This window comes from Saimiri boliviensis, chromosome 1 (genome assembly GCF_048565385.1).
Source record: "Saimiri boliviensis isolate mSaiBol1 chromosome 1, mSaiBol1.pri, whole genome shotgun sequence".
NCBI lineage: Eukaryota > Metazoa > Chordata > Mammalia > Primates > Cebidae > Saimiri > Saimiri boliviensis.
This window is the reverse complement of record NC_133449.1, coordinates 137,150,270-137,175,188: the sequence shown is the minus strand read 5'-3', so window position 1 is coordinate 137,175,188 and position 24,919 is coordinate 137,150,270. Positions and strand designations below refer to the sequence as shown.

Here is a 24,919-nt window from a genome sequence, read left to right as displayed (position 1 = left end):
ATAATGTCTTCATTAAGTGGAGAAAAATCTTGGGAAAAATATAAGTGTGACTTGGCTTTCATTATAGTAGAAAGAGATAAAGCTTTGCTTAATTAATGTCTATTTTCCCTCTGTTCAGAATTATAAGGAAAAAGGGGACTGAAATTAGTGCTGATAAAAGCTTGAAATAGACATTATAGCACTGAAACTTTTTTTTCTTCCTTTCTTAGAATTTGGAAGAACATACTTCATGCAATGCTATGAACAGTATTCACATATTTTAGGTGCCCTGTCTTCCTGGATGTAAAATCACTCCAAACCCAGTGATATTGATCACCCTGGTTTCTTTCCACCTTTCTGACTTCATTTTCATTTTGTTTGTTTGTAACATCTGTTTACAAATGGTCAGTCCTGGGGATAGGGGGTTCTATTGGCATATTTTCTTTACTGTTTAACAAAACTGAAAACTCTCTTTACTCTTTCCCAAGCCACTAATCAAAATGGACCTCTTTCTGAGTGTCCTAATGGCCCTCTGGGAATGTCCCTGGCCGCTGGGAGTCCAAGAATTCTGTTTACACTAGATCTTCACTCTTCTCACTTTTCCGTGACTTTCTACCAGTTCTCTGCTCAGCTTCTCTTTTCTAGAGACCCGATCTGCTTTGTTAGCTTAGAATGCTGTTCTAGGCTGCCTTCTTTTTGTTTTTTTATCTTTATGATGAGCAGAACACTGGGCTCCGCAAACAGTGAGGCCCCACCTGTGCAGCCCGCTGGCTTCTCACGCCAGCTCTCTTGTCACCTCACTCCCATGTATTACTGCAACAGCAGGAGAGAATCGCAGAGGAACCACCTGTCACAGTTCAAACTGAGTTTCCAGATCTGTCCTGTTGCTTCCATGCATCCCAAGGAATGCAGTTCCTGGAAAGGTCATCCCATGGTACGTTGTCGGCCCTCTTAGAGAATCCAGGCCGTCCCTTCTTGTAAATTGTAGCTTGCTAGTTAGAGGGAGCACTAGGGTAAGTGGACAAAAGTACATGACTTGGTATAAAGAGCTGGTACAAATCCCATGTCTGATATATACTAACTAGCTTATGGACCTAGCCTAGGTTACCGAACCTGTTTGAGCCTCAATTTATCCATCTGTAAAGGAGGGATGATAGTACTTAACTCTGAAGCATTGCAATGTAATCAGATAAGGTGGAGTGGGATACAGTAACAATCTATATTCTGATTTCAGCAACACCATGCAATGTAATTCTGTATTATATTATAACACATCTTCTCTGGCTCTTTCTTTTGGGGCAGCTAACATTTTAAAAGCTTTCCCTTTTTTCCCTGTGACACCCTGTACCCCAAAAGTATATTCGAGAGCAAAACATTTAGTATGACCATGCCTTACACCAATAGTTGCCAATGACCTCAACTAGCTGTCTTTTTTTAGTCTCTCAGTAGATAGATGGATGGACTGATTTTTTTTTGTCACACCTGTGCAGCCTTGCTGGCCTTACTCGTTTTCAGCTCCTCAAACACCATGGAGTCACACACAGATTTCGGAGGCAGATGGTGATGCTTCAGGTTTTAAGTTGCAAGGAATCACCGCAGGTTTGTTACGGAAACCCTCAGGGATATTTCTTCCCTCTCCTGAGAAGCATCGTTGAGTCTCCAAACCACCCACTGAGATTTCTGCCTGTAAAATATTTAAGGACTGGTACCGTAAAGACATTTTCCTTCCGCAATTTGTTTTCTGTCTAGGAGCAGAACAAGGAAAATGTAGCTGAGTATAAGTTAAAAAGCCAAACTCTTAAGCAACAAAATGCATCTCTTCACAATAGTGCTTGCAGAAGGGCTGAAGGCAGAGGAAAAGTGCGCAGAAAAGAGACCTGGGTTCTGAAACGGAGCGGACAGACTCCACAACGCAGCTGGGGTGGGGGGTAATGGTGGTGTTGTAAATTACCCGTTCAGGGTTAGCGTAGACATTCCCTGGAAGCGTGGCATGCGGTGTGCAGAAGGGCTTTTGGATAAAGAGCTCCAGTTAAGAGACATTTAAAACAAACAAACTTTACAAGCGTAGCAGGCTGCCAAGACATCTCTGAGTACCTCGCAGACAGTGGCGCATAGCCTGTGGACTCTGCTTACACCCTGGATGACCAGGCTGGACCGCGGGTTGTGTCTTTTTCTCTCGTTGTATAGAAATGTTACCAGGCATATTTTCCCTGTTTTCCTAACAGGACCATTCTCCCAGTGAGAGCCAGCTACCAGGCCAAGTGACACCTAGAAGCCATCCTTTGGTTATTTGCTAAACAGATCTAAAACCGACACCTGTCACCTAGGATGAGATAGAGCCAATAAGATGTGAGCACACCCATGCACAGTGGCTCAAACATAGTAGAAGTTTGTTTCTTGTTTAACGTAAGATCCAAAGTGACTCTTGTTGATTAATAGGCTGCTGTCTTCCAAGTTGTGACCCAGGGACTTGAGCTCTTTTCATCTTGTGGCTCGGCCATCGTACACATACAGCTTCCAGGCTGCCTTGCTCTGGTCTGCATGAAGCTGGTGGAAGAAGCAGGAATTTGCAGGACCACGTATGGAGTATTTTGAGGACGAGGTCTGGGAGTGGCCCATATCTATGAACTGCGAGAGGCTAGCAGGTACAGCATAACCATGTGCCCAGGTCGAAGCAGGGCATGGTAAATCTTTGCCTTAGCTGATGTACTGTTAATTTAAAAATCACTTTGTATTCTCAGTTACCTTTTCTCCCTCAAGATCTTCATGCTTTTTGACTCTGGAGATAACCAGAAATAACTGACCATGCTTTGTGCCCTCTACGATTTGATCCTGAGAGGGAAGCAAGACCCCACTCATTCGTTCGTTCATTCATTTATTTATTATTTATATTTGAGATGGAATCTTGCTCTGTTGCCCAGTCTGGAGTGCAGTGGCACAATCTCGGCTCATTACAACCTCCTCCTTCCACAGTCAAGCAATTCTCCTGCCTCACCTTCCTGAGAAGCTGGGATTACAAGTACCTGCCACCACGCCCAGTGAATGTTTGTATTTTTGGTAGAGATGGCGTTTCACCATGTTGGCCAGGCAGGTCTCGAACTCTTGACCTCAGGTGATCCACCCACCTCAGCCTCCCAAAGTACTGGGATTACGGGCATGAGCCACCATGCCCGGCCAGCAAGACCCCACTGCTATTTTCCAGTGGGGAAGGTGCCTTTGCCTACCTTCTACTCTGCAGGCTGGAACACGTGATACTGCACCCACCTTCACAGACTCCCTAGCAACTGAGGATGGCTATATGATGGTATCTAGCCAACAAGTGAAATCAAAAACCAGCAGCAGGTTTCCTTGAGCAACTTTTGATTTTCTGATAAAACGGCATGGCATTGGTGGTATTTTCCCTCTTCCTACCCTGGATGCAGATTGGATGCCTGCAGCCATAGCGGTCTTCTCGCTTCTAGGACCCAACAAAGAAGAGGGCAAAGTCAAAAGAATGACAGAGGGAAGGCCCTCATGTTGCAGAACACTGAGCAGTGTTGGCAGCTACAGGATAATCAGGCATGATTCTTCATCCAGGATCTGCTTTTCCCTGTCTTGTCAGTTCATGAGCTGCTACTTATCTTTCTGATGTAAAGACGGAATGCAGATTTCAGAGGGATTCTGGGTAACCCTCTCAGGTGAGGATGCTTTGGGAATGCGAGCCATCTCTCACCTGGTTTCTCTGGTGGAATGTTTGCAAAACTTTGTGGGGACCCCTGCAGTACAGTGTTTCTAGGAAGTTACCAGCTTGACCACAGGAAGCATTCTTCACCATTTGGGTTTTTCTCCAAATAGTGGCTTGGGATGTGATGATCTCAGAGCTTTTCGTCCTATATAAAATCTATGCAGGGATAGTTGAATGTCCTGCCTTTTCTGTTACTGTTCTTTTCCTCTGTGACTTTGTACTGAGACACATTTATATTATGGTAATTGCCTTGTGGTATTTGAAAATCTTTATTTGGGCCACATTGGTTGGAAGATAAAAATATACGAGCCCTATTCTCTGAACGTCATTTGGCCTGAACTAGGCTGGAGGTTCTTTTAGTCTTAATCAAAATAAGAATGATGATTTTTTCCATGCCAAGGAGTGGTGTAATATCATGAAGTAGATTTATGTACACATTATATAAACTTTTAAAGCATTTTAATGCACCAATTTGCAAATCTTTTTCTATTCACCCAACTACCCCAGGTAAGTTATCAGTTTTGGATTCTACACTTATTTCAAATACTATTAATGCAAAATTCTTCTTTAGAAATGTTAACAAATTCCCATCTTTCACTTTATTCAGTGAAGACATTGCTTTGATGCTTTTGGTTAGGTATTATGCCAGTCGGCCCACATCTTTTTTTTTCTTAGCCCCCTATGCTTACAGTAGTCAGAGAGTTGAGAAATCAAGGTCAAAAGAGTAAAAAGTAACACTAAATAACTACTTTGGTACATAATTCAAATGAAAACCCCAACCACTTAGAAGCACCGTTGCAAAGAACCGGCTGCCTGTGGCATTCTTGTAACCCGCTGTATTAATGATGGAATTATTAACAAGGATCAGCGGGAATGTGGTCAGCCTTTCATCTCATAAACCAAATGCTCCGTATTCCAAAGTTGTCAGTTCTGAGAGCCCTTGCTCATTTGTAAATAATGAAAAGCTTTGGGGCCTTGATCACTGTTTCTAAAGGAAGACATTTAGAATATTTAGGATAGAAATTTCTGTCAGTAGAAACTAAGTTATCTTGCTGTTCTGTGAAGTATGCATAATTTGGAATATGTGCCCTCAAGTTTTGCTACTTGGAAAAAAAGCCGAGATTGTGTTGTTGCACTCCAGCCTGAGTGACGAGTGAAACTCTGTCTCAAAAAAAAAAAAGAGAAGAAAAGAAAAAAAATATGTATTATTTCATTATTGGAGCATCAGCAGAATAAATCTTAGATCAAGATGTGATTACTGGGCAACTCTCTTCTTTCCCAGTCTGTAGTTTAGTACAGGAGGAAGCAAAACACGACCCTTAGGCCCAATCTGACCGGCAGCCCGTTTCCTTGCAGCCTGTAAGCAAAGAGTTCTTTTCACATTTTTAAACTGTTGAAAAAATAAGAAAGGAAAAATATTTCAGATACGTGAAAACCACATGAAATGTAAACTTGAGTGTCTTTAAATAAAGTTTTATTGGAACACAGTGTTGCTTGTCTTTTATGTATGGTATGTTTCGAGATGGAGTCTTACTCTGTCATCCAGGCTGGAGTGCAGTGGCATGATCGCGGCTCACTGTAGCCTCCACCTCCCAGGTCCAAACGATTCTCCTGCTTCAGTCTCCCGAGTAGCTGGGATTACAGGCGCATGGCACCATACCTGGCTAATTTTTGTGTTTTTAGTGGAGACAGGATTTCACCGTGTTGGCCAGGCTGGTCTCGAACTCCTGACCTTAAGTGATTGACCTGCCTCATCCTCTCAGAGTGCTGGGATTGCAAGCATGAGCCACCACACACATCCTTTTTATGTATTGTTGATAGTATATGACGAGGGAAGAGTGAAGTAGTTTCAACAGATATTAGCGCTGGCCCTTTCAGACAAAGTTTGCCAACACCCAGTTTAACAGATATACTTAGGCGGGACATGGGGGCTTATGCCTATAATGTCAGCACTTTGGGAGGCCGAGTGGCACGAATCACCTGAGGTTAGGAGTTCAAGACCAGCCTGGCCAACATGGTGAAATTCTGTCTCCACTAAAAATGCAAAAATGGTGCGGTGGCGCAGGCCTGTAGTCCCAGCTACTGGCGTGGCTGAGGCAAGAGAATGGCTTGAACCCGGGAGGCAGAGGTTGCAGTGAGCTGAGATCGCACCTCTGCACTCCAGCCTGGGAGATGGAGCGAAACTCCGTTCTCCAAAACAAAAGAAAGCATCCGTACATGACTGTGAGCAGAGGTGATTAAGGGGAGAGACTGTTGTCCCTCCTTTCCCAGTGAAATGTGGAAAGATGAGAATGTGGCTGCCGGTGCTGATGGGAAGCATTGACTCCCAGGCCTTTTCAGGGTAAGCAATCAGTTGTTATCTGAAGATGCGGCAACCCACCGGTGGTCCTCTGAATGCCAACAAGAGTCACCTCTAAGATGATGCAGGCATGGCATGGCTGTAGCATGCCAAGTGCTTGCAGCACACACGCTGCCATTCCACGACTCGGTAGTTACGGTATTAATTTAGGGGTGATGAGGGGAAAGTGGTCTCCCTTTATCTGTTAATTCCTTGGAGGGAGTTCTTTTCAGAATGAATAGTCTTGAAATATGTAATAAAGTTACCTATCAGGACCACTTTTACGGAGATTTAAATGTGATAATAAGAATAAAAGAAAATGAAGTGACATTGAGGGCGTCTTCTTTTATAACGGCTCTTGGTCTTGCCTGTTAAGCACCCTGTAAAATGACTTTTATACGTTTATGGATTGAAATGGTTCTGCTGAAATTTTAAGTGTTAACATTGTTCAAACTTCCATTACTAACACCTCTCACGTTGTTACGAAACAGTTTTACGTTTGACATTTTGATCGTACTAACCGGGACATTTCATAGTAAAGTCCTCATTTCCTGCCTTAGGAATCCCCTGCTTATTTGGATTTTAGCTCCTTTCTATAGGAAGCCAATACATGATGTGTGCACGGCTTACCCTGATGCACTCTCTAAACTGATCGTCACAGAAGGTATTTTGTAGAGATGGAGAAAGCTTCAATGTCTTGTTTGTCAGATTGGCTTGGGTAGAAAATAAGAATTTCCACCCCCTTCAACCTGGTTCCTTCCCTTTTAGATTTTCTTGTTGGCTTTACTTTAAAGCTGTTACTCTTCAAATGACAGTCTGTAAACGGCACTTTATTTTTTATAACAGCTTTATTGAGATATAATTTACATACCGTACAATTCATGCATTTAAAGTGTACAATTCAGTGGTGCAGTCTCTTCACAGAGTTGTGCAACCATCACCACCGTCAGTTTCATTACTGGAAGGAGAAAGCCTGCACCCCATTGTTTTCACCTCCCATTCCCCAGTTCACCTGTTCCCCAGTCCCTGCCAATCACTAATCTGCTCTCTGTCTCTCTGCAGTTGTATATGTGGGCCATTTCTCATGAATGGGCTCATCCAATATGTGGCTCTTTGTGACTGGTCCTTTCCCTTTGCGTCTTGTTTTCAAGGTCCTGCATCTTATTTTCCCAGTGCCTTGCTTGTTTTTTCTTATAAATACATTTTTAAAAAATGAGTAACCAAGGGCCGGGTGCGATGGCTCAAGCCTGTAATCCCAGCACTTTGGGAGGCCGAGGCGGGTGGATCACGAGGTCAAGAGATCGAGACCATCCCGGTCAACATGGTGAAACCCCGTCTCTACTAAAAATACAAAAAATTAGCTGGGCATGGTGGCACGTGCCTGTAATCCCAGCTACTCAGGAAGCTGAGGCAGGAGAATTGCCTGAACCCAGGAGGCGGAGGTTGCGGTGAGCTGAGATCGCGCCATTGCACTCCAGCCTGGGTAACGAACAAAACTCCATCTCAAAAAAAAAAAAAAAAAAAAAAAAGAGTGACCATATGTACAAAAATATTTAACTTATTTACGCATGCCATGTTGATGAGAGTCATCTTCGTAATTACAAGAGCAAGGAACAGTGCTCACATAGGCTAGGCATTCAGAATGTGTTTGTCGGGTGCATATATCTGTGTTTGATAAAGCCACTAATTACTTGGTCTGTAAAATCTCCCTCAGTACAGCTGTAGGGACATGTGCAAGAAAGCCTGGCTCATTAATAGGGTATGTCCAGAGTTCTGCATTAGAAGTCATAATGTGGACATCATCGATTTCTCTGACGCTGGAAGCTGCTGTGGCTTCTTTGTCTTTATCATCTTCCCTCTGTGTGTTGAGAGCAGGGACCGCCTCCTGCTGTTTGGGGCTCTCCTCGGTTACCCAGACGGGCTGCCTCAGCACCTTCTCAAAGTATTAGTGTTGCTGAGATAGGAGCTTTTGGTGGATGGATCAATTGGAGTTTGTAAATATTTTGCTTAGTTTTTCCCGGAGTTTTGCAGAAGAGAATAAGGTGTTAGTTTGTTACAAGGTGGTCCTTTATAAAGTTTAGGCCTGTTCTCACAAGGTTGACTTGGGTTGAAGGTAGCTAGAGCCGTGACTTTCATCTTGACGGACAAACAGTGTTCACTCTCTTCTTTTCTTGAATTTTATGATTTTTTTTTAAACATAAGCATTTTTAAAAAATTTTACTTTGAGTTCTGCAGTACATGTGCAGAACTTCCAGGATTGTTACGTAGGTATACACGTGCCATGGTGGTTTGCTGCCTCCATCCCGCTGTCGCCTACATTAGGTATTTCCCCTAATGTTATCCCTCCCCAATCTCCCCACCCCCTGCTATCCCTCCCCTAGCTCTGACCCACCAAGAGACCCCAGTGTGTGATGGTTCCCTCCCTGTGTCCATGTGTTCTCACTGTTCAACACCCACTTATATGGGAGAATGTGCGGTGTTTGGTTTTCTGTTCTTGTGTCAGTTTGCTGAGAATGATGGTTTCCAGATTCATCCATGTCCCTGCAAAGGATGTGAACTCATCCTTTTTTATAGCTGTATAGTAGTCCATGGTGTACGTGTGCCACATTTTCTTTATTCAGTTCATCCTTGATGGACATTTGTGTCCGTTCCCAGTCTTTGCTATTGTAAACAGTGCCGCAGTGAACATACATGTGCATGCATCTTTATAATAGAGCGATTTATAATCCTTTGCGTATATGCTCAGTAATGGGATCACCCAGGCTGGAGTGCAGTGGTGTGATCTCTGCTCACTGCAACCTCCATTTTCTGGGTTCAAGTGATTCTGATGTCTCAGCCTCCCCATTAGCTGGGATTACAGGCCTGTGCCACCACACCTGGCTAATTTTATGTATTTTTAGTAGAGATAGGATTTCACCTTGTTGGCCAGGCTGGTCTTGAACTCCCGACCTGAAGTGATCTGCCTGCCTCAGCCTCCTGAAACGCTGGGATTTCCGTTTAAAACTCTACCTTTTAAAAATAAGAATCAGGACAAAGAGGTATTAAAGAATGTGTCTCTTACTAGTATATTACGGTAATGGGAAGGGTTTGAATTTAAACATAGCTGGGTTTTTCTTTCCTTTTTCCCGCTCCTGCCCCTCATGTCTAATTCCTCTGTAAAATGATCGCCCTCCAGTTTGACAGGAACTGCCCGTGGAACCCTATCTGGTGTTCTCATTGTTACCAAATCCAGTGAAATCTTGGCTGTGAGACAGGTGGTCAGTCTACTGGCTAGAACAGGAGCGTAGGCTTTCGTTTTCATTTCAAGACTGTCCCCCACGATCAGAGGATGAGAAGTCTGCTTAAATTAGAAGCTAGCTAATTGCTGCTTCAGTCGAAGGCCTAAATGAGGTTTAAAAAGAAATGCGTATCTCCAAGGGCTAAGTAGCCAACACACAATAGGCGATTGAGATAGCCAAAACGAATTTAGAAAAGGGCCGGGCGCCGTGGCTCAAGCCTGTAATCCCAGCACTTTGGGAGGCCGAGGTGGATGGATCACAAGGTCGAGAGAGCGAGACCATCCTGGTCAACATGGTGAAACCCCGTCTCTACTAAAAATACAAAAAATTAGCTGGGCATGGTGGTGCGTGCCTGTAATCCCAGCTACTCAGGAGGCTGAGGCAGGAGAATTGCCTGAACCCAGGAGGCGGAGGTTGCGGTGAGCCGAGATCGCGCCATTGCACTCCAGCCTGGGTAACAAGAGCGAAACTCCGTCTCAAAAAAGAAAAGGTTGTTTCGTTCTGTGTCCTTTTCCCGTCTTCTTTCCTTCCCTCCCTGCCTTATTTCCCAGCGTCTTCCTCCCTCCTCTCTTTGCTCTCCCCCTTCTCCTTTCCTTCCTTCCTCCTTCCATTCCCTCGTTCCTCTGTTTTCCCCCTTTCATTTAAACCATCATAAATACGAGGGGGTTGTGTCTGTGAGCTTTTGCTGATAATTAAATAAATTATTTATACATTTAACACCATCTTGAACTACTAGGGGACCGTCTTAGGCACTCAAAAGTCTAAGAGCCCTTGAAAGCCATCTCCAAGCAAAGATATTCCATAGCACGTCCTACAATCTAAATATTGCTTTTAGTGTAATCGAAGCAGCAAGAGTAGTCACAGCAGTTGATGGACTATTTTTCAAATTGATTTCAAAAATGTATTTAAGGGGATGATCTTCTAGTCTAGATTACCTATTGATTTTTAATATGAAAAGCTCATTATGTAAGCAGTAACCGCATATAAAAACCTAGCAAACCTTTGCATAAATCCTTTAATTGAATTTCCAGAGCCTGTGGTTCTACTTTTTTTTTAATTAAATCTATTTCTTTTTTTAAGTGTTACTGTGTAATTTGCATGCTGTGAAGAGGCCCTGTCCCAGATAAAGTGCCATTGATCCTTATTAAACCTCACCTCTGGGCTTGCTTAAAACTAACTGGAAAAATTAAAGTGTTCATGCTGCAATGCACTTACAGCTTGTGTGATAGGATTATGGAAAAAATAATAAAACTAATTTCCAGGAGAGAATTTATAATGTGAGATTTTATTTTTTTTCAATTTGATAATTAATAGTGAAATCATATCATATATATAAATCATATTTTAGCCTATAAACTGAAATGGCAATTAGGAAAGATAATATATACTTGCTGTAAAACCATGTTACGTGAGGATAATCTTTTGGCACTTTAATTTTTTAATTGTAGAAGGAGAGATTATGAATTCGAGTCAAATACATTAAATGGCGGGTTTCCTCTGAAAAAGCTGGTTCTTTTACGGTGCACTATATTAATGGATTTATAATAGTAGTATGAGGAAGTATAAAAGATATGGAAAAAGATACTCTGGTTATGTTCGTGTTAAAATGTATGTATTAGAATTACCAAGGGAAAGAAAAATATAAAAACTGCAATAGGTTTTTCTATTTTTTAATACCTAACATTTGTTATTTTAAAAGCAATAAAATCCCCTAAAGAAATATTCATAATCAATAAGAACACAAAATATGGAATATATTAACTGAGTTATAAAAGTGTTTGTAGTATAGCACAGAATGAAAAACACAGCAAGTTATGCACGGTTTAAAGTGTAATCAATTTTGAGGTTGTATACAAGGATATAAATGATAAATACAAGTAGTAGCATTTTTAGTAAAGGCTGTTACAAAATACCATATTTATGGCCAATTCCATTCTTTTTATAGCTCATTAATGTAAAAAACAAACACGGTGTATCCGTCTTCTCAGACAGTTTAAAATTCCCTTAAATGATACTTTAAAATGTAAATACGGAGCTCATTTGATCTGGCTCTTCCTTAAGCTGGTGTTAGCAGAATGGCCGTATACACCACACCAGGGTTCCTTTTCAGACTCTGGAAAGAAAAAGTGATGATAATGACGCATCGCCCTCCCCTCCACAGAACAGGGCCAGATCTAACTCTCTTACACATGGCTTGGCAGGTGCCTCTCCTGCTGTCGCACCCCCACCCCACGGAGAGCCCTCCCACCTTTGGAAGCTGCATTAATTCTTCCGGGCCACAAGGGGGCTGTTGAGTTCCTGGTTCACTGCACTGGCTGGTGGGAGAGAGCTGACATGCAGGTTGCAAAGGTGCTTAATGTCCTGTGTCCCTTATGAATATGCATACAGTATGCGCTCAGCAGGCCAGCAGTGCAGATAGACAGCTGGTTCCGGTGGTGAGGGTCTTACAATTTTATTATTTATTTATTTATTTCTCCTCGCCCCCTTTTTTTGGAGAAGCCCCTTCTGAGTAAGCTGATTCTGTAATGTAATTTCATTAACTGATTCCCAGTGTTTAATTTGGTTTTGAGATTTTCCATCATGGACCCTTTTCTCCTTTCATTTTGCCATTCTGTAGAAGTCGATAGTCTCTATGACGATGAACGGGGCACAGTGCCATGGGTCTAGGAATCGCCAACCTAGATATTCAGTCTTCCTACAATGTAAGTCAGTCAGATTTAGCAACGCTCTGTTTTCTTTAATGTAGGAGTATTTGGAAAAGGAAAAAAAAAATCTTTGAAAGCAGAGTAAGGTGTTTTCTTTCTCTCTGTTTGGATTAACATATTCTCCATCAGTGCATAACTTCGTCTTTCCATCCATCCGTCCATCCATCCATCCATCCATCCATCCATATATCCATCCATCCATCCATCCATTCATCCATTCATTTATCTATACATCCAATATGTGTGGAATACCTACTATGTGTCTGACACCACTTCAGACAGTAAGGATATGGATATAAATTTGTATCAGTCAGGCCTTCCAGGATCTCATTATCTGGAGAGAAAGATAAAAACATACACAAATCATTTTGATACAAGCAAAGACCTAACTCAGCCTGGGAGGAGGTTGGGTTTAGGGAAGGCTTTCACTGTAATGTTTAATTAAAGCTTTTGTATTTATAGCTGTAGTTTATTTGGACTTAATGATTTACCAAGTATTATTATGTGTCGCAATTATGATAGTGAATACTATGAGGATTGTGGTTTTAGAATGAAGTTAGACACATCCTGTTTCCTAGAATGGACTGTCACTGGTCTGATTGCCTCCAAGGAGGACCCTGTCGTAGGGAGGATTGACATGGAGCTTCATCTGAAGAAACCATCTACAATTGGTGAGCAAAGGCCACATCACCAAATAAAATGAGAGCCTCTGGTCTGGGAGTCTAGACAGTGGTCAAAGGCAGGATTCACAGTTTCCCAAGATAAGATTCAAGACCCAAACTAGAAATGAAAGCCAGGCTGCGTTTGGCACCGAGTGGAGGCCTCCAGTAATGCCGACCCAGTGGGACCACGTGGTTTACTGCCCCTGCCTGGGACGGGAAAGCGAATGACAATGACAATGGAGAACTAAGAGGCAAGAGAACGGGAATCTAAAGGTGAGGATTCTGTGGTTTACAGCCCAGAAACCCAGGCTGGCTTGGTCTCATGGAAGCAGTCATAGCTTCTTTAAGGCAGCTGGATGGATCACAGAATTGCACTGGATCCTATCGAGTGTCAGAAATGGGGGAGCTTCTGGAGTCTCACTGTCCAATATGGTAGCTACTAGCCACATGTGACTATTAAAGTGTTTGTCAATTAAAATTTAAAGTCCAGTTGCTCCGAGGTACCAGCCACATTTCGAATCCTCAGAAGCCAAATGTGGTTAGTGGCTACGATATTGGGTAGCGCTGAGCTAGAACATTCCTCCCATAGCAGAACGTTCTGTTGAATAGCTCTGCTTTAAAGCATTAGTCCCCAAAGTGTCAAGGATGAGCCACTAGGATTCCAAAAGGAAACATTACAACTTCTGTTTATCTAGCAAACTCTTTTATTTATTATTAAATATCTCACCATGCTTATTGGGTGGCAGGTACTGTTTTAAGTGTTTTGTATATATTTACAGGTACTATCCTTTCAAAAATTCTTTGAAATAGGGCTATTATTGTCCATATTTCACAGATGAGGAAAGAGATGCCCTAAAAAGGAGGTAGCAGAGCAGGCAGCCTAGCTCAGTAGTCCAGGGTCAGGGTTCCGTACTTTAAATGGACACATATTTGCTCTCAATTTAGAAATGTTGTATTTTACAAATAATACACAGCTGCATTGACACAGGCGCCATCTCTAGTCCTCTGATGGTCAGGAATTGTGTGCGACGTGCAGTGTATTCTAAAGTCAGGCTGGCCATTTCCCCAGGGAGAGGGACCGTGATGAAATCTTTGCTCCTCGTGGACTTCAGCTTGGAAAATGTAGTTCTGCATGTGTGCTTAGTTGGATGGATTGAGACATCAGATTATGTGGTCTGAACTAAAGCAATCATCGCAAAATGAAGAAGAGACATAGAAACATTTGTGCAAAAAGACCAGTGTTTGGATATAGTTCTTAGAACAGCAAATAGCAGGAAAGGAGCAGGGTTGGTACTTGAACTCTTCCTGATTAGAGACCTTCATCTTGTGCAAAGTAAACACAATGATGGTTTGATCAGAAGTGGTCAATTGGAAAACCAGAATCTAAATTAGTGACGAGAGATTGAAATGGCATGCATTATTTTTAAAGAATAACGTCACTCTAACCTATACCGTTCCTGGAGAGAGTAGCTAATAGAATGATCCAAGTTTATAATTTGTAATCAAGTAGACGTCTGTTGTGGTATATGCCCTTAATTTTTGTAACTGATGAAAGCATACTTACATCAACTCAGGAGAGTTCAAAGCAGCCTGGAGCCTCTTGGATTTTAAAAAGACTCTCTGGCCTCTGTCTCTCTTGGTTTTCACTGCCCATTTGAGTTCTACTCTATCCTCTGCCTATGAAAAGGATAGTCTTTCAGTAGAGTTGAAAATCTGGAAATAAAAGGTTTCGTAAAGGGGGAATAAAGGTCATTGATAGAAACAGTCATGGCATAGATCCTGAACTTTTGATGAGAACTTTGCTGGATATTCCTTTGTTTATCATTTGCCCTGGGAGAGCCATCCCTAGCCTCCCTCCATCCCTTAATTTAAGGTACTTAAAATCTTTTCAAGTACGTCTTGATATCAGTACACGGTACGCTGAGCTTAGTTGATGGAATTCTGGAAAAAAAAATCACAGATAGAATGTTTTCCCAATATTTTGGCCATATTTTACAGAAGTTTTTCAAGAATGCTATGACTTTGGCTCAGGGCAGGGGAAGAGTGTGTGTATGTGTGTGTGTGTGTGTGTGTGTGTGTGTGCGTGTGTGTGTGCGCGCGCGTGCGTGCGCTTGCTGTGGAGGCGATAAGACAGCTGTGTTTGTGAAAACGATGAAGACATAGCACATATCTATGAAGCTTTTCTATAAATCTTCTTGGGGCTGGAGCTTTAAAATAAAATACATAACTTTTGGGCAGAAATAGAACCTTTTCTTACCCTAAGATGTCCTAACTTTCTCTTACCGTTGGTTAAGGCTGAGCTACCCAGCTCTCTGCATTTCTGATATGTTTTGCTTTCATACACTTTTCTAGAACTTAATAATATCTGTTTCTGAAGAATAACTTAGAATATGCTTGTTACTGTCCCACCTGTTCTGAGAAATCGAAGGAATAGGTAGATATTATACATTTATTTAGATAGAATGGTGGATCAGATGGCTTCACGTCTTTACATCACAATTCCATGACCATCATTAGTGAAGCAGAGGTTGAAGGAGGTCACTTGTTTTTTTCCCCAATGTCAAGTAACTCCATAATTTTATTATTATTATTATTATTTGAGATGGAGTCTTGCTCTGTTGCCCAGGCTGGAGTACAGTGGCGTGATCTCAGCTCACTGCAGTCTTCGTTGATTCTCCTGCCTCAGCCTCCCAAATAGCTGGGACTACAGGCATACGTTACCACACCTGGCTAATTTTTGTATTTTTAGCAGAGATGGGATTTTACCATGTTGGCCATGCTGGTCTCGAACTCCTGACTTCAGGTGATCTGCCCTTCTTTGGCCTCCCAAAGCACTGGGATACCAAGCATGAGCCACCGCACCCAGCCAAATAACTCCGTAATATTGAAAAAAATTGAGGAACATTTACTGAATACTTACTGGGCCCTGTGCTAAGTGCTTTCCATGTAATTTCTAATTTCCCGACCGTTCCGTGAAGTGGCTACTATGATTTTCCTCATTTTCCAGGCAGAGAAACTGAGGCTTAGAGAGCTGAAGTAATTAACTGGGTGTTACCCAGCTGGCAAGTGACAGAGCACTTACTGGCGCCAAGGCTGCTTCTTAGGACCTTGTTGTACAAGAGTCAATAACATGACACAGAATGTATGTTTCATTTTTCTTGGGAAGGATCCATGTCACTCATCCGCCTCCCTATGTCTAGCAAGAGTGCCAGGCGGTACAATCTGTTAAAAGAAAGAAGACATGGAAAAGAAACATTCATTCATATCTGTTCCCATCGCTTACCAGTATTTCATCTGTTTCACTCAGCTTCTCTTACTTACTCAATAAGTTCCTGAAAGTGGGGATCAAGATTTTGGGGCACTGAGGTTTATGCATTTTGGGGGCTCACTTTAAGTAAAGGAGTCAAACATTTAGTGTGGAGTATTGCAAGGGGCTCCCTAGACACGAAGGTCGTCTTCAACTTACCTTTGCCTGGCTTCAGTGCTATGCCAAATTTTGCAAAACCAAGTTAGAGATGCCTCTCAATATTTATGAGCATGTTTGACTCCTTTTCTTCTATTTTTTTCTTAAATGCACCCAAATGTGAAAGATGCTTTTACCTCCAATTTGATGTTGAAGGTCATTTGAAAAATACTCTGCCTTTATTCTTTGAAATGGATTGACTCTCAAGAAAGTTGCATGTCACCTTCCTTGAGAGAGACAGGTCTCAGGGAGGTGTGCCTCAGCTTTCAGGAAAGTCCCCCATCTGCAGAAGCATTGGCTGACATGGAAGAATTTTTTTTTAATGCTTTCCTTTTTGCCGGCATCTGGGTAGATTTTTTTTTTTTTTTTGTAGTTTCTTAATGGTCTTTAGCAAAGGAAGTAAGTGACACTGATCAGTGAAGGCAGACAGTAAGATTTATAATGTATTTGTGCTAGCTGATTGCCAACAGAACTGGCCTTTCCCAGCGGCGCTGTACGCAGACTCGGAAAATCAATAGGGATTAACCTTTGACCCCCTTCACATACTTATACTGTGGGCTGCATCGCTTACCAATATTTCATCTGTTTCACTTAAGCTTCTGTTACTTACTCAATAATGTGTGGCCAATCTTGCAAGATGCTAATTAATTTTTTCAAATGCAACATCACTTGAAGCTGTGATAAAATATCACACCTTTGGAAATCAAGGCGCTTCTGGTTTATTTATTAAACTCACATTAATTAGCCTTAATTTAAAAAAACGAGAAGGGACAGCATCACGACGCAAGCATTTGCTTTGCTCACAGAAACCCTCTTGTGGTCGACAGTGGGGTTTAGGGGCAGGTTTTGTGGCTGTCACAGAACAGGTGGCTCCTAGTGTGTCTGTTGGAAGACGGAACTTTTTCAGGAAAATTGCTCATTTTATCGTGTGTGTGTGTGTGTGTGTGTGTGTGTGTGTGTGTGTGTGTGTGTGTATATAGTAAAGATGGGGTTTTGCCATGTTAGCCAGCCTGGTCTCGAACTCCTGACCTTAGGTGATTCACCTGCCTCAGCCTCCCGAAGTGCTGGGATTGCAGGCATGAGCCAGCATGCCTGGCTGATGAATCTTAGTTTTTGGACATGCTTTTTGTTTGCTTTTAAAGGGTTGTTTACAGATAAAAAAGCTCCCTTGCAGTGAAATGAACCCAATATATCGATTTTGAAGGAATCAATGTTAATTTGAATACATGGTCTTTTTGCACATGTATGTAGTGGTTTGTGTTAACATGTGAATTTGTGTAAGCTGCTCTTAATGATTATTACTACATAGGCTGGAACAGGAACGAAATTCGCAGTGAAACACTTTCGTACCTTTCTCTTAAGGCTTCGGCACATATTAAAGTCCTATATGTTTGTCTTAAAAGTTGAAATTGTTGTAGAATATTTTCATCTAAGACCCTTTGTTCACAGATTTTTTTTTTTCCAAGTATATATATTCCCCAGAGTTTACTTACAGTTTGCTATTGACCTGGCAGCTGGTATTTGAATTCGTCAATATACTCCGTAACTTGTTTAAGATACCGTACCTGAGCTATTAGTTTAAATAATGTATTCATAAATTGATTAATCATTACAGTAAGACTTATTAGCTGCATTTATATCTGCGTGTTATCCACAATTGACTTGCAGTCTAATAATCACGCATACTTAAGCAGAACTTGGGTTTTACATTACAATTTAATAATTATCAAGCTGGAGAACAATAGTGTTTGTGTGTGGAAGTTGGGTGGATGTAGGGCTTTAAAGGTAGGACTCTAACCAGGTTGCTAATTTTACTTTTTCTAGATAAAATAGGTAATTCTGCCTTCCAAAATGAAATACCAGAAGGGGACCAAATTAGGTCAGCCTCAAAGAAGAGACTAAGTTTGTGGGAGCTGTCCCGAAGTCCGGGTTCTGGAGGATGGGCGGGGCACGGGAAAGAGAATGTGAGGTGGCACTGAGTTTGTCTTCACGTCTGTCAAAGTTACATCAAGACTGGGAGGATGTCTTTGTGCTGGTTTTCCAGGGTGTTTCTGTACTACGTAGCCTGTGTACCTGGTAAGACACTCACGCTCTGCTCTGCCTGTCCTCCGGTGAGCTGACACACGCTGTACAGATGAGATTTCCTTGGAACCAAGATGCCCCAAGAAACTCCCTGGGATGAACACTGAAAGTCCTTCCAACAGGGATTCCCAGGCAGAAAGAAAATAGTTCATTTGATTATAGGGTTCAGGCTTACATGTACTTTTAAGAATATTAATAAACTTTCTTTTTACGGCAATTTTAAGTTCACAGCAAAGCTCAGGGGAAAGTATAGAATTGCGTATACTCCCTGACCTCACACGGGCACAGCCTCCTCCAGCCACGCACGTTTAATCAAACTGCGGGTTCCTTAAAGACAGTCTTTTGGATGGTCAGTATTCAATATGGCTCTGCACTGGGCCTGCCCAGTGAGGTCCTTTCTGACTCCCTAAGGAGCCCTGTTTGAGGTTTCTTTTGCGGATGAAGATATTTCAGATTCTTTCCCCGCTCAACCTCCAGACGCACTGAAACCTCTTCCTTGCCCCTGTGTGGTTGGAAAATTACTTTGCCTTGCTGAGTGATTTTTCTCCTGCCTCAATGCCCCTTTCAAACATCGTTCCACAGCCCGCTGTATTAGTATGTACTGTGTTCTTTCGGTGATGGGGAGAGGAGCCTGTCTCGCAGCACGCATTTGTTCAGCTCTGTGTTGAAAGAGCGCTGCCCACCGCGTGAAGGACGTCTGCTCACAAGTGAGCAATTGTGCTTCTGATTCGGGGCAGCACCTTTGCCTGGATGCGGCTCCAGATGAAAGAACAGATTGCCACGGAGCCACTTTTCCAAGGATCCCTCTTCCCAGCATGGGGCTTCATACATTATTGAGAGCAAAACTACTTTCCACTGCCACTCCTTGATGTATTTCTTTTGCCAGCCTTATTCAGAATGTCAGCGTGGATCACTTTTCGACAAAGGCAGAAAGGGCCAGCCAGGAAGCTTCCATGGCTACATTATTGATAGTGTTTAATTATTATTGTACAGATTTATTAAATGACTCCGTTACCTAGGAGCCCATGTAGTTGCTGAAAAGAGTTTGCTAAACTTTGAAGAGGGGACGTTTTGTCTGAAAACAAAATCTCTTTGTGAGTGCTGTCACCGTGTGCCTGGTGTCTGTGTGAGGGGCTGTGTGGTGGTACGCTGGTCAGTGCTGAACCACTTCCTCCCTTGGTGAAAGCCAGGGGAAACAAACCTTGTTTTGTAGCATTTGCTGATTACTGTGGTGTAAATACTCACACCATGGCTGATTTCAAGTTGCCAACCTGAGCAGCTTGGAACTTGGAGCTGGAAAGAGATGCGTGGTCTGGTACCATTTTATATATGTATGGGACTTGCACTATACCGACCAACAGATGTAGATAACTTCAGATGTAGGTAACTTCATGAGCATAGGAAATCCAGGTACTTAGTAGACAGGTCATGTCTACTAAGATTTTTCGGAAGTACTGAGCTTTGAGTATCTTCTTACCTTTTTAATATAGCTGATTGAATCGTACATTTATATAATTTAATACTTAATAACGGGTGTGCCCAACAACCAGCTGATAAAGTTTCTGGAAATTCGGTAGTGTGCACCATTAAGCCATTCAGACTCAGCTGTAGCACACTTACCGGGTGCGTTTCATTGACTGCCTGTTTTAAATTGCACCTAGGGTTCCGGCGAAGTTCATGATCTATTCCGAATGCAGGCTCATTCCTACCAGGGCATCCCTGCACGGTTTTCTACTGGAGTGTGATGAGCTGCTTGGCATCCTGCTAAGTGTCCTCGACAGCGAGCAGACACATGTACCCTGCTTGGTACATCCCAGACGCCTCTGTTGTAGTGATATTAAGGACAACAGTATTTTGCCAGAAGCTATAACGAGATGATTCTGTAACAACAGCATGGTGACACCAGACTGTGTTTTGCAATTTTCTTTAATATTTATGCTGGATAAATAATTTATCTCTTTTTTTCAGGTTTTTTTTTCTTTGCTTATTTTTTTTTTTTCTTCTTGAACATGTTGCTATAGACAGGTGCTAGGTTTCCCTGAATGACTACAGCAGAGATTTGGTTCTTTTCCTCCCAGAAAAAGCAGATGTGTCAGCAGAGTTGAACTTCTGGGAATTATTTCCCCAATGCCATTTCCCATGTACTCATACAAACTAATGAGATGTATTAAGGAGGAGCCCACAGGTTTGAAGGGAATCTCTTATTAATGTTCCATCTTTACATGGTGTTGCAACATCAGGACCATTTTACGCTCAGGTTTTTGGGAAGAGGCATGGCTCTCGTGTTACCTGTTCAAGACTTACTGCAGATACTCCCTCTAGTTCAGCGTGCTCAGGCTTCATGCTGTATTGGAGACAGGATCATTTGTCCTGGAGGTCTGTCTGGTATAGACGGTTAGTGACATCTGTGGCCTCTAGCCATTAGGTACCCTCTCTCCGAGTAGGATCATTAAAAAAAAAAAGTCTTCAGACATTGGCAAATGCCTTCTGGGGGGCACAGTGGCCCCTGGTTGTAAACTAGTGTTCCAGAGCTCCATTCTTAGTCACTTAATGCATCCTTGATTTTAGCCGTCTTTTTCTCTGGCTTCCAGAACCACCAATCCCCTAACACTAGAATTGGGCATAAGGCAACGTTGTGCCACCAAATCGGCGTCTGCTTGGGGATCCTGGGCCACAGAAAGAAAAGCAATATTTCTACCCTAGAATCTCTATCCCACATTCCCCAGCCTTCGAAAGAGGTACAGGAGTCCTCAGAAATGGGGTCTCTAGAGGAAGCGGAACCGGGACCCCTTCTCTCTCAGGCTCTTACTTGTGATGGCTGCAGTCTGGTTTCTGAGCTGTGGAGCAGAGAGAGATCTCCCTGGGAACTGGAGAATGTACATTTTGGAGGACTTGAAAGTTTCCTGCTATCTTGGGCTGGGGATGGAGGGAATGTGGAAGATGGGTCTTTATTTAGGGGAAGCTCTTTATCCCAGTACCCTGGAAATTGGCATAGTCTTAGCAGCTAGTCCAGGTGGGAAATTTGGGATTACTGTCTTAGCAGTGAAATAGGTTTGGTGTAGCTTAAGTCTAGGTGGCTGAGTTCATTTTCTAGTTGAGGTAAAGGGTACATCGTGGGATTGGATCATGTAAAACCTACACAGTGGTATACCTGAGCCCTGTTTTTGGGACCCAAGAGAGCTGAGATTGGCTTTTTGTGAGAGTTCCTCGGCAAGGACGACACTTTCTGATTTTTCAGCGGATCGACCACTGTGGCATCTGCATATGAGCAAACTCATTTTTTCTTGACGCTGCCTTGAAGCTGAGTCCTCAGGTAGCTGACCGGAGAGCCTGTAGACGTGCTTCGGATGTCCGGTGTCAGTGCTCTGAGCTCATCAGGTGTCCTCTGAGACAGTGGCTGTAGGGGAGGGAGGGAGGCTCTGAGCCAGGCAGACCTGGAATTTTCTTCATGGGCCGTTAGGCAGTGTGTGACGCTGGGGCGGGCTGACTTCACCTCTCTGAGTCTGTTTTCTTGCCTGTCGAATGGGTATAATGATATCTTTGTGGCTGAGCAGTGGGATGATTGAGTGAAATAACACGCCCAAAGCCTCTTTCTCAGAGTAGGCTTTCAGTGGGCCTCATCTGTTGTCACCGTTCTGTTGGTCTTTCTGCCATTAGGGACGTGGTCTCTGATAATGGCACTAGGCTGCCTTGTCCCCTCCTGCCTGTAGGGCACGGAACTGCCCAGTCTCTGCAGGGTGTCTAAATCCTGCACTGGGCAGGCCCTTTGAGCAACACTTGAGGAGATCAGTAGTTACCTGCTTACCTTTCTAGCTGAGATGAGATTTTTATGCTCATTACTAGCAGATCAATAGTGAGAGCAGGTTCTGTTAAGTTTTTCATAGGAGTCATTCATCTTTCTCAGCCTCAGTTTCCCTATCTGTGAAGTGAGTCCAACCAGGATGATAATGTAGAGTTAGGTCAAGTGAGGTTGGCAGCCACGCACCCACCACCAGCTGTAACAAAAAAGAACAGAGGTTCTCTCCAGACCCCCAGGTCAGCTGAGGTCACTCAGCTTGGAATAATGAACTGCCACATTGAGGATTCTTTTCCTCTCTTTACTTGGTCAAATATCCAAGTGGAAGCTCTCACTCCGTGAACCTGCCAACACACATTTCAGTCTCCGCAAAATGTCTTTGAGGAGAAAACAGCCGGTACATTGGTGGCTCTTTCTTCTAACCACTTTCCCAGTGAGGCTTAAGTGTTCATTCTTCCTTTAGCAGCTTTCAAATATGTATGTCACATGAATTTCACATGTTGGAGCATTTAAACTGAATTTGGAAGGGCTTGTTTTTCCAGAACATTCTAGCTCTGTTTCCTTGTGACCTAATAGTCTTGCTCTCCAGGGTAAAAGAATACCATGCAAATGACCATCGAGGGAGCACCTGAGCTGGGACTTAACATGATGGCAAGATACCGTTCTGGGTTCACTGGAAGGTTTCAAAGGGAATTTTGGAAACCCTCCTGACATGCCATCTGAAATCTAGGACCACAGTTCTGGCTGGAACCCTTGTCACTGAAGCTGCTGATAACCAAAGGGTGTATCACTGGTATGGGTAACAGTTGTGGGAGGAGGGGGCGCTGACAGATAGCCGGATGATTTTAATGTTTGTATTCCACTGGGGTAAGCTCTAACAAAGACCCATCATTTCCCAGATAACCAATTCTTTTAAAAGAACATCTGTTGAAACTGGCAATTTACATTCTTCTTAAAATACGGAGCGACATAATTAACCCTCTGGGGAGACTAATATTAGTTTATTAGAGACAATTTCTAGTTCTGTTTATTTTTAACACTAAGTGATTTGTTCAGATGGGAGAAAAAAATTTTTTTTTGGTTGTGGTGGTGGCGGCTTCTATTTGGGGTCGACCTTTCCTTATCAAGGACATATAAGGTTAATAGCCACGTGATAATATACGGTCCCATGATCATCAACCACTTACCAATGGAAGCATGTTGGAAGTACGCAGTACTGTTTAACATAAGAATAACTATATAGTAACTTTCAGGTACAGTGAGTCTATTTTAGAGGGACCTCATCTGTTATTAATCTGTTATTAATGTACGCGTGCATATGTTCGTGTGGTTACCTTTGTCTTGATTGCCTCGGACTCCTTTGGTGCTCATCGCTGGTGAAATTCTCTTGTGATCACTGCTGCAGCTCCCACAAATCTGTTTACACTCTTCACAAGGAGGTCATGGACACCCATTGTTTTCAGTGCCGGGCTAGTTTCAGACTTCCGGCTGGTGAGACGGAAGAGAAGGAAGACAGGGCGTTTGACATGGTGCAAGCAAATGAAACAAACAATCGTCTCATGGCTCAGATGTCCTCTTTGCGTTGGAAAACACACCTTTGAATTTTGAACCATTTGGCCCTCGGTTCTCTGTCCCGCAGCTAACTGTGTTAACTGTTTTCTCCACAGTGGCCTTCAGCTATCTTTAGCAAGCCTCCCTCAAAGTAAACGTGGCTTTTCTTCCCCAGACGCAGGAGTCAGTTACTCAGTCTACGAAATGGCTCTGAGAACCTCACTCCATCACCATTTGCTCTACTGCAAAACGGGACTCATTAGCAGGAGCTCATAAAATCAAACTAGCGATGAGCTCATACGAAAGAGGCATCATAGGCAACTCGGCTTGGCTCAGTGGCCCCTGACTGGCCCCAAGTGACCGCTCCAGCCCTCTTTCCTTCCACCTCTCCCGCTTGGCCAACTTGACGCTTCAGCCAACCTGAACTGAGCGCAGCAGGCTGAGTCATCTGCACCAGCTGTGCCCTCTTCCCGAGGCTGCCTGCCCTGCTCGTGCTTACTTGTCTGTTGGCAAACGGCTCTCCATCCTTCAAAATCCAGCTCTTGGCATCGTGTGTTCCACAAAGCCTTCCCAGACCTTTACCCACCTAGGCCATTAATCACCTTCTCTCTCAGTCTGCTCGGACACCATGAGGGCTTCTACATCGTGACTGTGTGGTTGTGAGGTCATCTTCCCCCTGGATGACACGCCCCTTGGGGAAAGGACCAATTTATTTAACCCTGGTGTGACAACCTAGTAGGTGCTCAGTGAACAGTTTTTGAATTTAATTCTCTCCCTTTCCCCATGCTGATGTATATTTAAGCTCCAGTGGTGCTCCAATGTGCTGTTTTCTTTGTTGTTTTTTTTACAGGGTTCTGCTCTGTTGCCCAGGCTGGAGTGCAGTGGCACAGTCTCTGCTCACTGCAGCCTCCGCCTCCCAGGCTCAAGTGATCCCCCCGCCTCAGCCTCCTGAGTAGCTGGGACTATGGGTGCGCCCTGCCACACCTAGCTATGATGTCTGGTTTTCAGTGCAGTATGTAAGAGGGTGTGTTGTGTACCTGTGGGAGTGATTACAGAATCCCATCAAAATGGCAATCACTGACTCACAACTGGAGTTTGTTTACAAGCTGGGGGATGAGAGCTAAATTTGAAACCCCAGGAGAAAATTTGAGCCTATAAAGCCATTTTGAATAACTGTCATTTGTGGAGGAGGGGGGCCACCGGTGCCTCTGTGGCCCGGGAGTCAACCTCCACATACTGCCATTCCCTTGCCTTCCACTGCTCTCTTCATTACCCTCGTCAAGATTCTGCAGCCCAGGGTGCTGCTTGTTGATGGATGTCTTCGGCTGGCTTTCTCCCTGG

General features: G+C 43.2%; 1 protein-coding gene across 2 annotated transcripts in view; it reads left to right on the top strand.

Annotated features, from left to right (window-relative positions):
- The window catches only part of WWOX (WW domain containing oxidoreductase), a 1,146,684-nt gene that overhangs the window by 380,776 nt on the left and 740,989 nt on the right, over positions 1 to 24,919 (top strand). The window lies entirely within an intron of this gene.